The following is a 17,896-nucleotide window of genomic DNA, read 5'->3' on the forward strand; positions in this document are numbered from 1 at the left end:
TGTGTGGTTTATTGCAGGGTATGTCTTATCTGTGGGTAGGAACTTTTACCTACACATGTGCTCTCTATTGCAGCGGCATGGACGACACACAGCAGTCATTTAGGTTGTGGATGGTGTGAGGTGTTACTATGGTTGTTGGACATCTGTCATGGGTGTGACTTACGATGTTAATCCGGGAGTGGTAACCTCTATGTGGGTAGTATGTGTGTACTCTGTGGTGTTGTCAGTCACTGTGCATTGGTAATGTGTTTGAGTGCATTGTCACAGTGTTGTACATGTCACTGTGTCCTTCTCCATATCTGTAGCTGTCATGTGAGGTCCATACCATGGCATCCATTATGTGGTGTGGAGGGGTACACCAACCTACATGTCCATAGCTGACACACCATGTCTGCTGACACATACCATGTGCAGGTATTCCAGGAATAGTGTGCCACTGTGAATATCATTGGGGGCACTATTGTACACATTTATGACCCTGTTCACCCCTGACACATGCAGTGGTGGGCAGTCAATCACATATCTGCTGGTTACTGGTGTAGGTGATTTGAAATGGGGTATGGTACTCTGGTTTTGACACTGGTGTTCACTCCATGCCTTTGTCACCAGGCACCTGTTGCAATACATCTGTACACATGTGCCTCACTCAGAATATATATACATCTCTCTCTCTCTCTCTCTATATATATATATATATATATATATATATATATATATATATATATATATATATATATATATATATATATATATATATATATATATCTCTGTATACATATACATATATATATATATATATATATATATATATATATATAAATATATATTGATGTACATATATTGCTATAGATATGGAGAGGGGGGGACACAGAGGGGGTGAGAGTGACAGAGGGGGTGGGACAAGGGGTATTGATGTTGTCATATACAGTCATACCTATAGATAGTCAGATCAGTCTGTCTATGTATATGTATCTACATATATCTATATCTGTATGTGTGCATTACATATATATGTTTGTACATATTCTATCTATCTACATCTGTCTATGTATTCCTAAATCTCTCTATGTATGTATACATTTATGCATATCATATATATATATATATATATATATATATATATATATATATATATATATATATATATATATATATATATATATATATATATATATATATATATATATATATATATATATATATACATACATACATATTTTGACATACATACGTATCCATATGATAGACAGGTATATCAACATGTTTGTCTACCATACTGTATACACACACTAACATACTGCTAAACATACATAACTGTGAAACCTACTTTGTACATTGCACTACAACCTACAGTCAACCTACATTGATATGTGCACATAGATGCTCTCACATACAAATGTATGTACAGCCTTCACTGATAGTTGCTGTATGTCCTCTGCCCTTTACACATCTTCATATACATATGGATACAGATCAATGACACATATGGAGAGTTCACAGTATTAGACCTTTATAGTATTACTTTACATTACCTGTGTTTGTCACAGCTGCGTGTGTTGCCATCTGGTTTTCTGTCCTGCTGCTTCACTTCCCAGTTGTCAGCTTTCAGGTGGCTGTTGCTGAACAGTTTTGTTTGTGTCTGCTTAATTTCAATTTTCTCTGTCTCTCTCTCTCTCTCTCTCTCTCTCTCTCTCTCTCTCTCTGTCTGTCTCTCACGTCCTCCTCAGGGTGCAATGAAAGTATTGCATGTGTGGACTGGGAGTACAGCATACTTTTGTAGGTATCTGCATATGTCCATGTGATGGCCTCTGCACCAATTGTTAGCCAGCATTTGCTAATTGCATGCAGCCAGTTGTGTACTGATTGCAGTTCTCACTGTGATTTCAGAACAGTGCTATAAAAAGGTATGTGAGATAGGCGTAGCCCTTTCAGATTTTAAGGGCAGGGACCATGCTGGTATGCTGTGGACAATGTTCTGTGAGTGTAAAGGTTGGTATCTCTCTCATATTTCCAGCTGTGTTGTAGATTAACATTCCTCCATTCATTTCTCCAGTTTCCTGTACTAACTGTGTATGTACACTGACACCTACAACTACTACTACTGTTAATGTGTGTGTGTGTGTGCTTTCCTTTCACTTTTGCTTGCACTTTGTTGCTAAGGCTTCAATATTTGCCCTTTACAGTCACTACTTGTATGCCTGCTAGGTGTCCTGACTGTAGTGTGCTGCTGTAGCTTTCCTATTTTCCATGTACATTCACACCTTGGAATGCTTGCTATATCTGCTAGGGTGTTACAGCATGCAGTGTGGTCTGGCCATGGTGTGGGCCTTGACATCTATTAGGGTATTTGAGTATGCTGCTGAGCAGGCCCCAGAGACTCTCAGGTTCATCTGTTATCTGTATCATGGAATGGTACATATCAGTGGGGTACACCCATTAAATTGTCTGGTATGCTGCAGTTGTGACTGTGGGTTAGCATGAGCATATGTATTACTACACTTATTCTGCCATGCAAGTGTTGAATACTTTCAGGACTCCATAGTTGCCATTGCATGTGATGTTACACCTTTCCGCCTACTGTTTGTACATTTCACATGGAGTCTGTGGGGCATCCCTGTAAGTCATTCACTGTTGCTATGTCTAGGCTCTTAACTATTCAAATATGGTGGTGTCAGACCTGTCATGTGTACATATAGTTGCAGGTTGTCCACATTTCTGCCTCATATTTTGGTCAATATCGCATGCACAGCTTTTTCTGGCAAATCACTCTGGGCTCAAGTCAGAATATAGTGACAAACATTCAAGTTTCAGACTTCATACCCTTCCAAACATCCCACAAAATGCAGACCCTGTTACTCTCTGAACTGTCTGCGTTTGTTGTAACATTATTTGTAATGTGTCCCTGGTTTTGGGCCTTTGCTCCACATATTTTATTACTTGGTCCGGATGTGTTCCTGTAAGAGGTTGTGATTATCCTGCTGTGAGTATGTGTGTGGCTTGCAAAGTGCTACAGTGACATTATTACCTACTAGCTACCAACTAGCATGGCTGTTTCTGTTCACACACTACTATTATGGAAATCCACTAGTTTTGACAGTAATTCTAAATGACATGCTTTGTGTACTACACATCCTATATTCCCTTTACATTCATTCCTGCTATTACACGATATATTTATTTTAGCACAATGTTCTTGTATAACAGTCATGGCTTAGTGGTAAGTCATGCAGACTACTGTTTCCAAGGTCCTGGGTTCGGGACTGACAGTGGGATTTTATTTTGCTTTTGAACTGACTACAGGACCTGTCAATCAGAATGATTAAGGCACTTTTAAGCAGTTGTAACCGGGTTAGCGCTGGTTTGCGTGGAGCTCACGCATGCGCACTGGCGTTTAGCTCCGTGCACACACGCACACACCCACTTACAACCGCTTAAACGTGCTTACTCTTGTGCACACCCGCGCTATTTCCTTTGAAAGAAATGAAAATGGGGAGACAGGAAAGTGGTGAAAAAGGGGTCACAAAGAGGGTAAGACAGTAGGGAAACAAGCTTGGGTTTTGCAGGAGGGATGTAGATAAGGCCCATAGCTGCCCATTTCTTCATCAGCAACAGCTGTGCATATGTTTGTAATTTGGTGTGACATTTGATACCTTCCACCCCTGAGAGAGGTGTAGGGACAACAATAATACTTGTTGTACAGCCAATTGTAATTGATAGTTTCCATGTCTGGTAGACATATGTGCGGAATGGGCAGCTATGTATGGGGCGTAATTTTTTTGTGGGTACAGAGTGCCCTTTTTTTTTTTTTTCAGGTGAGAGTGGTATGTCAGGTGAAGGAAGTTGGTATAGCTGGGGAGGTAGGTTGGGTAGGTCAATAGACAAGACAAACAAGACGCATACAGGGGCGGTGTATGACACGTGTGGGGGGGGTTACACAATTGATGGGAACAGATGTTTGGATATCCAGAGCCCATGAGCCCACAGATGGCAACAGTGGAAATGATATCCCCACCCATGGGCAGTTTCCACTGTTCCTTCACTGCCCAGGATGGGGCTGTGCTGGGGGCTGTGTAGGCTGGGCAACAGGCATGCCCGTAAGTTGTGCCACCTGTGCCTCAAGCTGGTATAGGGGCCCAAGAACAGAGTCCCGGATCTCCCTATGCACCACAGTCCGGACGCTACGGAGGGTGAGTGGTGGTTCTCCTCCGGCCACGCTTGCAGAGGGGGGACGAGCCCCATCCCCTGCAGCGCATCCACCCACAGGTGGCACAGGGCCACCGGTGGAGGGTCCAGACTGGGCACTAGTGCCAGGTGCACTCGCCAGCTAAGGTGGGAGAGGTGGGTCCGCTGGAACCCGCCTTCCCTGTCGTCCTATGTTTTGCATTATGTCATGACAGTTTGGGTTAGTAACATGCAATACCATTCGCAATTAGTTGTAACAGCATGCATTAGTATTCCCATTAACCAAACACCCAGATATTCACATCATTGAACAGCAAGCATAACACATGCATAATTTGAACAGCAATACACAGTCCAACAACATGCAGGGTTGATTGATGGCAACAGGCCATCAGGTTTGGATGTATGAACAGGGCAGATGCATTAACGGACATGCAAATATTTATGACCCATCAGGACAAATGTCCAGGGGTGTTAATTGTGATTGCACATACCATTTTCACGTGGAATGGATTATATGTGGTTATAGGGTGGGGTGAAGAAAATATTATTAACACCTTCGAATACCAATACATATGCTGTACATTTCTAATAGCTACAGATATATACACACTATTGTTCTAACTACCGTTTCCTATATGATAACTACTTCAATTTGGTGATAGGACTGTTACTGCTACATCAATATACATTTTATTGTTATTCATACACGTTCATAACTGGCTTTGTTCAGCTACATCATCCTGCTACATTAGCTTTATATAGCTATAGACAACTGTGGATGTTTGATATTTCAGACAATCATACTATCTGCATATTGCATACTGAGAGCAACATATCCAGATTTTGGGATACACATTCCAGCTGCAGCAACACTTTGGACACATTTCGCAGTTTGGTTCTACTTGTCACATTCATTTCATTCTGTACTGACTGCAGTATACTTTATTCAGGGGTTATTACTACTTTATTGGTGGATTCATAACTCTTTCTCACACTCTCTCACTTGCTTTCATTTTACTATTCAGGATGGTACTTACTTCTAGGCTTTATTGACATGTTTTACCTGTAGTTATTACAATCCTTTCCAGCAGTCTCACTTCTGTCATGTTTCAGTATTTCATCAGGGATATATTTCACACATGTGAGTTGCTCATCTTCTGCAGCTGTACTTTTCAGCCTGCTGCAGGTTGTGCACTATGATATTATAGGTGGGGCATCTTTATTTCAGACTTTATTTCAGACATTTTCATTTTTCTGTTTGGATTTCAGACTGCAACACACTTTTGTAATCAAGCAATACTTGCAAACACTTTTACACTGTTACTTGCACATTTTATTACTTAGTGACTACACTGCACTCTTTTGCTAACTGTCATACTTGTATATTTCTTTACAGTTACTGGGAGTGGATTACTGACCTGCCTGGTGGCGCAACCACACCAGCCTATCACCATAGGCTCTGCTGTTCGCAGAACGGACACCTGCAGCTGTAATATAAATGAAGTAATATTGGAATACATATCTCCATAATATCAGCTAATTTAATTTCTTACATACATAATTAAATGTAACTTACTCAGTAGTGGGGCGTTGGGCATTTGCCGGGCCTCCTGGATCCAAAGGTTCAATTGGTCCTGCTTGCATCTCTTCAGGTCCGCATGGTGGTGACGGACCTGCTCACCAGTCCTTGGAATCTCTGTGGCATTGGTAAGATCATGAGCCAACCGGTCCCATGCCTCAGCCCTATATGCTCCCCACAGGACCTGGCCCTGCATGAGTTGGGCCTCATGATTGTGGACTAGGAGCCAGACCATGTATCTGGACTCCTCAATGCCTCACCTCTGTGCTCGAAAGCATCTGCCCTCACCTACACCTGACATTCTGGCTGCAAGTCAGTTCTACAATCGTTTATGCTGTGTATTCCTGCCTATGGGGCTTATATATGCTGTTTTCCCCGCACTTATCTGTGATTGGCCATTTTGGAATTGTATCCCCTTCACAAAACCTGCTTTGTCATGCTCCACTTTCTATTCATTCCTATATATTTGCTATTACTGCATTTCTGAGTACAGCTGTCGTAGCTTTGTGGTTCAGTACCTTGACTATGGTGCATGGTATTCTGGGTTCGAACCTGGCCACTGCTTTTAATATTTTATGACTGTCTAGACAGGCTAGGGGGTGTGTCTGTGTAAAGGCAGTTTTGTTACAGCTTGCTCAACGTTACCCGTCTGTTAGCTTGTTAGCGCGGTGCGCAGCTCCGTGCAAATGGGGTGCGTTGGCTTACGCCTCATTTGGCTGTCAGCATGCATAATACACTCAGCTCAGCTAGGGGCACACAGTTTCAGTGTGTGAAACCACTGCTCACCTATGGGCACTCGTTTTGCACCTGTTAAACCACTGCTCACCTACGGGCAGATGCACTCACCTTGTTAAACTGTAGCTCAGCTATAGGCACATCTGGCATTTTTTTATTGTTTTGTTACCTCACATTTCTTCAAAATAAATGGACTAGTTCATTACATTTTACATAAAATGTGATTTTATATGTGTACATGTTTGTCAGGGACTTGTTTCGTGCTTATTTTGCTAAAAATAAAAGTTGGTGTTGTGGGGGCTCGAACCATGAATGCCTGCTCTTCAGCTGACGTCTCTACCACTATGCTATTGCTTCTTGGCTTACTTTGCATATTTAGTTCTTATATGCTTTCCCACTGACTGCTAACTTTAGCTGCGCTACGGGCACGCCCGCGCAAACGCGCGCACTCACGGTTAAACATTTTTACAATTTAAAAAAAATATATCACATGTTCATTTATATATTTTCTATTCATAGTCTGTGGGGGCATGTGTTGTGTTGTGTTTATTCACATTTCCGTGGACTCTGTCGTGGGTGTTTACTTTGGGCAATTTTACTCTTCTGGGGGCGTGTCCGCTTGCAGGGCTCGGCCTACTTACACGCCCCTACTGTCTTACATGGACCGTGTTAGACTTAGGTGTGATTCAGCATGCTCTCATGAATATGCAGAGCATGCTGACATCACTCCGTTTAACTGCAGCCTCCGTGTAAGAGTTATAACTCTTACACGGACGCTTCGTGAATCCTGCCCACAGTTTATTAACGCAATTCCAAAACCAAGGCGTTTTCATCCTATCTACTGGACTTCATCAGATAATTTCTTACATCATTAAAATCAGTTATATACTTCCTTCATTTCCATTGTCCAATCAAATAACTTCAATTAATTCAAATAGACAAATCAGTATACTTCTAAAAACTCATGAATATTAAAATACAATTCATTTAATACACATAAATACATCAAATTTCTATAAAAACTTTAATTTATATCTATTAATCACTTTTAAAATCAAATCCATTCATATTAAAGGGGCTAAATATATTTTTCTCCATTATATAATACATATTTAAATATATATACACATTAATAAACTTCACTTTCATGTAGCAAGAGTTAATACAACAGCACCATCTATTTACCAAATGTTTTATTACACTTAAAATTATATTTTAGCTGCCTTTAATTTCAATAGAGGTAAAATTGATATATATTCATTTAAACCTGGGGATTTATTTGCTTCCAGTGTAATCTGCCACCATAATTCTCTATATCCTATGGTGTCCTCCCATGGTCCCCCTCTAATATTATTCTTTATATGTTCAATTACAAAAAAAATAAAATACACTATCTTCACATACCTTTGTATGTCTATACAATGCATTAGTATATTTCATTTTTATAATATCATAGGTATGTTCGTAAATTCTTCTTTTTAAAGTTCTTTCCATTTTACCTGTGTAAAAGGACCCACATTTGACACAGGTGGCAAGATACACTAATCCCTTGGTATCACATCTGTATAATCCATTACTCTTAATCAATTTACCTCTGCTCTCAACATATATAGTCTCCTTATTAGCTATGTACTTACACTGACTATATTTCCCACATTTAAATGTACCTTTTTTATTATTAAAACTAGTTATTTTATTATTATTTTCTTTTTTCTTATATTCTAAATATTCCTTTATATTATTTGCATTTTTATGGAAACATGCTTGTGCCTCCATGATGGCCCTAAACATATGTTGAATGGCACAGGAAGAGACACCTGGAGCAGGTGGAGGATGGACAGCAGACCTCCTCCAAGCACCCCTAACAATCCTCCTGTGTGGCACCTTGCCACACTTTGGCTGTGGCTAAAGTCAACAGGCACTGAAGTCACAGTAACCACAATTCCCTAATCAAGTGACATGCTTTTCACATGTCCAATATCTGTGGACTCACTGGAATGGGTAGGCATAGGCCTACTGGCTGTGTCCAATGGAATTTCAGGGGATGGCTGTATGTCATCCTCAGTGTCAAATTCAACCTCTGTACCCCAGACTGTGTCCCTGTTTGGCCACCATAGGTTCATAGGTTCATAGGTTGGTACTGGGCTATCTGCCCAAAGGCATATATTAGCCCAGCCACTTTGTGCGGTATTCACTGCCCCTTTAGTAGTTCCCTAGACCCTTGTACTAGCAGCTAGTACCCTTGGCCCCTATCTAGTAGTGCTGCTGGTGTGATCCCCGGTGTGAAATTTCTGTTACCCATCCACTCATCAAGGTTCCTCTTGAAGTGTGATAGTGAGGGGCTCTGTCTTATGTAGATCAGGACCCTGTTCCATAGTAAGGGAAGTCTCTGAGGAATCTATCCCTCCAGCATGTTCTATTCATTGTTGTGTTGAGGTTTATATCCCTAGAGCGTGTAGCTCGAGTAGATTTGGTTTTGCTAAGATGGAGCACGTTCAACAATTCTGGGTTGAACATGGCTCTGTACGTTAGACAGAGATTGCCATCATCATCAAAGTCTGCTGATTCTCTGACATCAGGTGGCAGAAGTCCCACACTTCCACTGTCAGGAACACCTATGATAATAAGCAACGAATACATGAACAATTAATACTTACACTACTATAGTCCAATATATGCTAATAAAATAACCCTGCTGCACTATTAGACAGTACAGCAATACACAGAACAGTCCTGACATCAACATCATACATTAAAATATTTCTTTGAATTGCTCAGCAGTACTGACATAAAAATGTTGGCTTACCATGTGCAGATGATGGTATCATCTGTATGTCAAATAGTCCTGGAAAAGTTAAGCAAAATTTAAGGACAACATTATTACAATTAACAGTAACACAGAAGGTAATACTTTTTCCCTTTATATGTCCATTAACTATACTATCAACAAGAACTTGGATGACAACTAAACCTAAGCTCATGTGTAATCAATCAGAATGTGTGGTTAAATGTATCAATCTTCAATCCCACCCAAAAATTTATTTTGTGAAAAAGAACTAATCTATTGATTTAAATTGTTCTGTACAACAGTATTCACAACTGAAATACAAAAGCCTACCTGAAACAGCAGCCACAATGTCAAGGACATGCTGTTCCGCACTTTCCTGGGAGTTGTCTGGATCCCTGACAGCGGACAGGAACTTTTCATTTGCTGTTAGTGGTGGCTCTGTTACAAGCTCCCCTCATACCCATCTCATCATGGGCCACTGCAGCTGCTCTCCTCCATGCAGATGAGACCATGTCAGTGGCCTATGGCGCAGCTGGTCATATGTCCTGCTGTGATCACTCACTGGATTAACATCTGCGATGATTTGTTGCCAAATTTGCATTCTGCCTAACATATTTGTCTTATTAACTTAGCATTACTTATACAATTTGAATATACATGCTAACTCTGTTAACATATCTCTTCTAACAAGACTACTTCTCTATGAGTAGTTACAGCCCTGGCTACAACTCTTACCATGGCAGTATTACTAACTATGCACTACTTTATCTAAGTGATTCTCCCTGCTTAATTTCCTAACTAATGTTATATTCCTCCACATATATAAGCTCAACCATATATGTGTCTATATTCAAGTATTTAAATTCTTATTCTATTTGATACTATGTATATTTCACATTTTTACCCTGTAAATGTGTTAACACTCATTTTTTTGTCAATTTTGTTTATAATTATATTACTTGATGTGACAATTTGTATGTAAGCTTAGACTGGAGCTTTTCTCCCCATGCCTCCACTAAAAATGGGCACTGCCCCAGTCGGACCATCCAGGTAAACAAATGTAAAATAAATAAATAAATACATTTCCATGTCCCCTCTCAAGCAGGAAGGCACCATCTCACCGAGAAGCTTCAACAATTATTTGATTCTCGGGGACAGTAAGGGTGGTTTTCCAGGATTGAGATGCCCGGGTTGCATAGTCCTAGGTGTCCTAAAAGACAACAGAAGGATAACGCACATAAGTATCACATAACTTCAAAATACCTCTTCCCAGATAAAATAGAAAAGGTAGCATTTCAGTATTAATCACTGAAGAAACATAAAACAGTCTAGAGATTTGAACCACAAACAACAGGCTGGATGCAAAAAAGGGAGAGCAGCAATAGCAACATATCCATGTTTGTGCCATAACAGAAATGGAGCAACACCCAAAAGAACAGCAAATGACACATTCTGCTAACAAACCATCTTTGAAATGCTAAAAGTGCTGTCCAATGAATGGTCCCTGAAATATGTCTAAAGATTTAGCATAGAACATTCCATGTTATACCTGTGAAATGCCCTACAAACAAGCCCATGCCATCAGTACACTTCGAACTAATGCATACAGATAAAAGTGTAAAAACCTTTTCTAATATATATATATATATATATATATATATATATATATATATATATATATAAAACTATTAAACAGATTTTTCTTAATTTCATTTAAGCATATGCAGTATGTAGCTGACAAAACACAAGCATACCTTCTCAAGTTCAGAAATCCTCTGTGCAGATATATTCCAAAGTAATACCCTCTTTTCTGTGTCCTCCACATACATAAGTCTCCTCACCGTCAGTTTCCTTAGCTATATGGTTGCCTTTTTATGGTGTAGATTCAGGGCTGCCAGCACAGTGAAGATGCAAATGATCTGTGAACTCATTAGAATTGCTGAATCCCAAATACTTGGCACTATGTTCTAGATGTAAACATAGTGCAGGCACTCCTTTGGTGTTTGTTTTTAAAAGAAATGCAACTGTGAATGATTACAGGTTGGGAGAAGGAAAACACAACAGCAATGCAGACTGCCCTATATCCAGTGGGTATGTCATGTTAGACTTACAAAGTGTTAGGTGTAATTTTGTCAAGGTTGGAAATGTAAGCGAGCAGCACACAATTCACAGGTTCTGTTCATTAACATCCAACCTCCCCTTCGTTTGTTGGTAAATAAATATTATACTATTGCCATTTAATATCCTCACACATTTTAAGAAAAATGATATGGAATGGCTCAAAAACTGCATGTCTCAAATTACTGGTCAGATAAGAGAAGAATGACCAACAAACACAGACAGGCAAGAACAGTTTCATATTTGCAAACTATACTCATAAGTGGTTGTGTGATCACTTAGTGCAATACATCCAAAAATAATAGCTATATAGTTAACAGTCGTATGGTTTTATATTACTGTAGATGATATTGCAGTTGGTTGTATGCAGAATGATTTCAGTTCCTTGCTGCAGAGCTGTCTGTGTGGCAAAAAGGGATAAGGCACCCTTACTATGCTCTGTAGGTTCATCAGAGTGGGAATTCAAATCCAGACCTATGCTGAAATATGTCATTTGTCCTAATATTTTGTCTTGAGTATGTCATAGATTGCTTTTCCTCATTTCAACATACTTTTCCTGGGTTTTTTTTTTTGTTTTTTTTTTTGGGGGGGACCATTGTTTGGCATGATGTGCAGCTTAGCACAAACATGGGAAACGAAGAAAATGACAGTCAGGATTGGCTGTGCTTGTCTCATTTGCCTGAATCACAGCGGTGTTCAAACTAGACTAGTTGTCCACGTAAGAACCACACAGAACACCTACAACAGGGCATCTGTAAAAGGGCAAACATCAAAAACAATACATTGCTGCAATTTCTGTGTTCCATTGTACAACTCTGCTTAGCAGCAGTGCACAGCAGTTGGCAATGTTCTCTGGCAGCTGCAGCCATCGAACACCTGGAGGCAGGACTCAGTCAATAATTAAAACTGTATACATTCAATTAATTCTGTTGGGCACTACACAAACAATCTAAGTAGTGTTACATGGTGTTTAACACAGAGACCTTAAGAATGATTAGGACATTAGGGAATATCATGTAACTAGCCCTGTAGCAGCAGGTGTAAGTGTAGGGCTGGAGTACAGATGGTCTTGGGTTCTAGTACAGGGTGTGCAACTTTTTTTTACTGTTGTGACAGTGCAGTTTATAGCAGTGAACTGAAAAATAGACAAGTGTTTTTTCAACATTCCTGTGGGAACAGGTTAATTGAAGGCCTCCCATATACATCGTCTTGGGTTCTAATACAGGATATTCCCTACACTTTTACTGTTGTTCCACTTGCCCTTATATTCACATTCAATTATAACACTTTAGATAGTGGAGCTGATATGAATTATTTGCATGAGGGTTGAGACACCATTATTGTGTTTTCAGATGTATGAAAGAGGGTATACTGTCTACTACATTTCTGTAAGTATAATTCTGCTATCTGGATTTGCAGAGCATTCACAATTACCTAAGACGCATACACAACTGGATCTATATCCAATAACTTTGACAGGTTGCACACATATACATGTTTAACAACTGAACTAATCACCTGTAATTATGTATGACTCCTATGTCTGAGGAGCACTTATTCTGTGCCAAAGATGGAAAATCGGTGTTGTGGAAGAAAGTGTTTTGTCCCTTATGCTTAGGTATGAATCTATCACTGTAAAAATCAGTTTTCCTCAGTGTATAAAGACAAAAAATGTGTCAGGTCATTACATGCATGCCCCCAGTCCATGTCTGCAAACTTAACTCACCTAATAGTTACTTTCCAATTTCCAATCTATATTTTCAGCCAACATTAGTAGACACCTCTCAAATTAAGGCCAAGTGTCAGATTAACCTTCCAGTTTCAATTATTTAATTCCTCCCTGCTTGGCATTGCTGTGCTTTGCTTAACATCAAGCAAATACAGTTGGCATTGTTGCTCAGGTTGTGCACCACCAGTAAATGTGATAAGTGATATTGGAGGAAAGACATCTATTCCATTGCTCTAGTTTGGCTAATAGACATGGCTGGCATTAGAGAGGAAGGTGCCAAGTTTAGGGCACAGAAGTGGGGTACCTAGGACATTACAGAGCACCTTTTGCATCTGCATGTTGGACATTGTTATTGCCATATTGTTCTCACTAGACACCACTGATGTCATCAGCTATATGTGATTTGTGGATGTGCACTATTCCACTTGGACAGGGTCAGAGACTGGCCTAGAGGCCAGGCAGAAGTCACCTCATCCTATAAAATACAGATTACAGTGACATAGTTTTCAGTCTATCCACATACATTGTGGAATGGTTTTTATGCACTATGTTTTCTTGGTGAGTAACCTGTGTGGTCTCTCCAGTTACTGCATGTGCCTGGTGAGGTACATGCAAAAGAGTGCATTATGCTCTATATTACTGTTCAGATGAGGTTTGAGTACAGTGCTGTAATCTAATCCTGAGATCTGAATATGATAGCATGACATGATGCCCACAACACAAACTTTAAATTCCAGTGTGGACACTTGGTGGTCAAAGTTCAGAATGCTATGTAAATGTCTTCCCAGGGCTTGCATCACTGGGTTTCAGCATAGAGGGACTGCTGTCAATACTGTAATTAGCAGGGAATTCCACTTTGCAGAAGACCAAAATAAAGACACATTTTTGCATTTATCTGTAGACTGTGTGGCTGTGTCACCAATCATTTGTCTGTGTTAGCCCCTCCTGTAGTATGTTATCATCATAGCTGGACTCAATGATTGTACCCAGAATGCAAGAATCAGAAAATGCAGGAAGCCAAAGGCTGCATATTTTAGTCTGAACTGTTGAAATAGTGTCCAAACAGTAAAGGGCGAAGTGCAGATCACTCAGCTACACCAATGGTGACAGCTTTACTGGTACAGGTTGATTCACGAACTTTCAAGGTATTTGTTCTGACAGTGAGCCAATTGGTTACCCATCCAGTGACATGAGATTTAAGCCCCAGCTGTGAGGGTTTCTCAATGATCCCTGTGTAGGGGGTTGTGTTCAAACCTAGGCAAGTTAAGGATGGCCAGTATGCACTGTCATGTCTACTGTACTTCCAGGCCTATCACACAGAATCAATGGGCTGTGACAACATCACAGATTGCCTATCACATGAGTCACTATATACACCTTCCTGACATGGTTGAATACACACCCTTTACACAGACTATGTTGCTGTAGAAGGGTGTTTTCAACATGCAATCGTGTGAGTTGGGGGGACAGCACCTGATGCATGCATGTATAGACACATCCTGATTCTCCTCATCTGTGAGGTAGACCAGCTTGTCATCATGGACCTTTTCTAAATGGACACTAGTGATATCCCAGCTGTGTGCAACAGACCTGTGTGAGCTGTTAATGCTACATCATGTCTGTTACATCTGTTAGATGTCCGCAAAGAGATCATCAAGGGCATGCATTATGACAACACTATCAGCCTTTTGAACTTGACAAGACCAATGCATTTGACACAAATCCACACTGAGGTATTGACTCAACATTGTCAAATGTGGCCATACACCTATATCACCAAGTGGGTAGACCAGTGTATCACATACATGGCATCTACATATGTTGATGTGTGAAATGACTTATATTGCAGGTCTAGTGATCGGGTCCATACATCAGGGCTATCTGCTAGGCCCTTTCCTGTCCATTACTTAAGTGATGGACATCACAGATGACATACACATCCTGTGTCCTAACAGCTGCCTGAAAGACTATAGACTGTGAGCAATTATTGACTCCATCTATGATATTAGTATAATACAGACAGTATCAACACTCACCAAAGATTGCTCCCACAGCCATGACCCCATGACTACACCTGCAATGATAAGAAAACATGAGGGGATTTGTTACATCAGGAAAACAAACACACAACTCAAGTATAATGTGGGTGTCACACCATATAATCATGCCAACAGTTATGCGGCCTGTGTCCTGGGATAGATGGTAAGTGGAACATCCACCTGTAGCTGATCAAAGTGCTGATTACTCCTTGTATGTAAGACAAATACTGAGTATGTGAAGGACATCCACATCACAGGCCATAATACCTCCATAGTTCACAGCCTTCATCACACCAATAACTGAGTACAATGCACCTCACTGGAAGATGTGTATAAAGGTACATGAAGAATGATGCATTGTATTTATTGATACATTTTGTTCAGTACGTTTTAAATTGATTGTGTCATCCAACTAATTAGCTGACTAACCATATGATTTTTTGGCATTATTTAAATGAACTTTGTAAATCTGGTTTAGCTCTGATGAAGTTCTGTCATATTAAAGAATGAAAACACTTAGATATGCCAGTATTTTATTTGTTTGTTGGATGCTGTCTTAATCTCCATTTAGTTGAAATGTTTGCAGTGTTTTTAAGTTTTGAACATTGTTTCAAACACAGCTGCCCCCTATGCTTTGAGTTTTGGATATGAAGCATGAGTAAATTGGAAAAAGTATAGAGGAAAGACAAGGACATTCATGAATATGATAATTTAAATTATTATGAAAGATTAAAATATCTGAACTTGTACCATGGCTCATACAGATATTTAAAAGGAGACTGTATTAAGTTAGTTAGGGCATTTAGAGATAACTACCTCTGGGAATGTTTGGGGTTATCAAAGAGAAGTAGAGAATCATCAGACAACCTGTGTAGAAGGTTAACAAATAAATAAATAAATAAATAAAATAATAAATAAATAAGAATCTATAGGAATGAGAGATGTAGGGAATGACTGTTTTAGCATATTGGCTGGCTAGAAGGACATTATTTATTTACTTATTTATTTATTTGTTTGTTTGTTTATTTATTTATGTATTTGCCATTTGTTAACCGGGTTGGTCTGGCTGGGCAGGTGCCCTTTTTCAGCAGAGACCCAAGGAGAAAAGCTCCAATTACAAGACAGTAATTTTTACAATCAATAAAGTATTTTCACATACAGTTTATACAACATTTATATATACAATACAGAGCAAATACATACGGCAGACTATATTACATTTTTACAATGTATGTGGAGAAAAAGAAAGAAAATAAAAAAAAATAAACAATAGAGATCAATTGTGTACCTTATAGGCACAGGAAGTACATAAAAATAAGGTAATCAGTACTTTGGAAAGGTAAATTACTAACCTGTGCCTTGGTGTAGTGACATGTACAGATGTCAGAGAGAGTGATCAATGCACAAAGTGGAAAGAAGAGGAGGGGTAAAGAAAGACAGAGGAGGATGAGATTGGAAGTAAAAGTAAAGAGTAGAGAGATTGGAGTATAATTGATGGGCATGGCCATAAAGTGGGAGAGTTTAGAAATAAAGATAGACTAGTTATCAGTTAGAGAAGGTAGCAGAGGGAGAGAGGAGAAGAGGCAGAGTAGTTAGAGAAATTGAGAAAGAAGAGGGGGAGGAGGGAGTGTAGGCAGGATTCAGGTAGGGTCTTTACAGGGCCAGTTCCAGGAGTTAAGCAGATATTCCTTTATAGCGAGTTTGAAGTTAGATGGGTTTTGGATAGTTCTGATATGTAGGGGGAGGTGGTTCTAAGAAGACCCAACTGAGTGGCTATAAAGCATTTTTCCTATAGCTTTATTAGGTTTGGTGATCTGAAGGAGGTGTTGATCGGAGCTACGAAGTTCCTGGTTTGGGACATAAGGAGAGATGATGGTTGCTAGAGATGGACAGGCTGTTGGTTGATGGATGATACTATGTGTCAAAAGGCATTGAGGTAGGAGGAGTTGATTGTGGAGTTCTAACCAGTGGAGTTTTTGTAAGGAGAGGCAGTGATGTGAGCGATAGGGAAGGTTCGTGGCAAATCTAGCAATTTTGTTGTAGGTAAGCTCGAGTTTGGTTGACAGATTTTTTTTTGGAGGTTAGTGAAAATTGGGGTAGCATATAGTAGATTAGGCAATAGGTAGGTTTGCACTAGGGACAATCTGGATTCTTGTGTTAAGAATTTTTTATTTCTGTATAGTAATTCTATTTTCTGGTGTGTCTTCTTGGTGGAGTTATGGATGTGGATAGCGAATTTAAGTTCGTCATCAATATAAACACTGAAAAGTTTTGTGTGAGATTCAACCATAATAGTAGTGTTGTTTAGAGAAAAGACTGAGAAGGGGGATTTGAGGTGTTGGAGGGACTTAGGGAGGAAGAGAAGTAGTTTTGTTTTGTTGGGGTTGAGTAGCAGGTGGTTAGAGGTGAGCCATGTTTCAACTGAGTGGAGGGTGTCTTGAGTGAGGGAGAGTAGTGGGGTAGATTGTCAGAGGTTGTGATGATAGTCGAGTCATTGACATATTGTATGAGTGAGGGGGCATGATTGGTAGAGATTGTTAGTACAGATGTTAAATAATAGTGGGCCAAGGATGGAACCTTGGGGCACACCAGTTTGAACATTGAGGAAAGATGAGGTTGGAGAGAGCCATTTGACAGACTGAGCTCTATTTGATAGGTATGAAAATAACCAGGATAGAGAAGTGGAGAGATTAAAGTGGGAGAGTTTGGAGAAAAGGAGTTTG

General features: G+C 39.8%; 1 protein-coding gene across 1 annotated transcript in view; it reads right to left on the reverse strand.

Annotated features, from left to right (window-relative positions):
* The window catches only part of LOC122792777 (atrial natriuretic peptide receptor 1-like), a 1,260,614-nt gene that overhangs the window by 944,005 nt on the left and 298,713 nt on the right, over positions 1 to 17,896 (reverse strand). The window lies entirely within an intron of this gene.

This window comes from Protopterus annectens, chromosome 2.part0 (genome assembly GCF_019279795.1).
Source record: "Protopterus annectens isolate FY-2018-M chromosome 2.part0, PAN1.0, whole genome shotgun sequence".
NCBI classification, from domain to species: Eukaryota; Metazoa; Chordata; order Ceratodontiformes; family Protopteridae; genus Protopterus; species Protopterus annectens.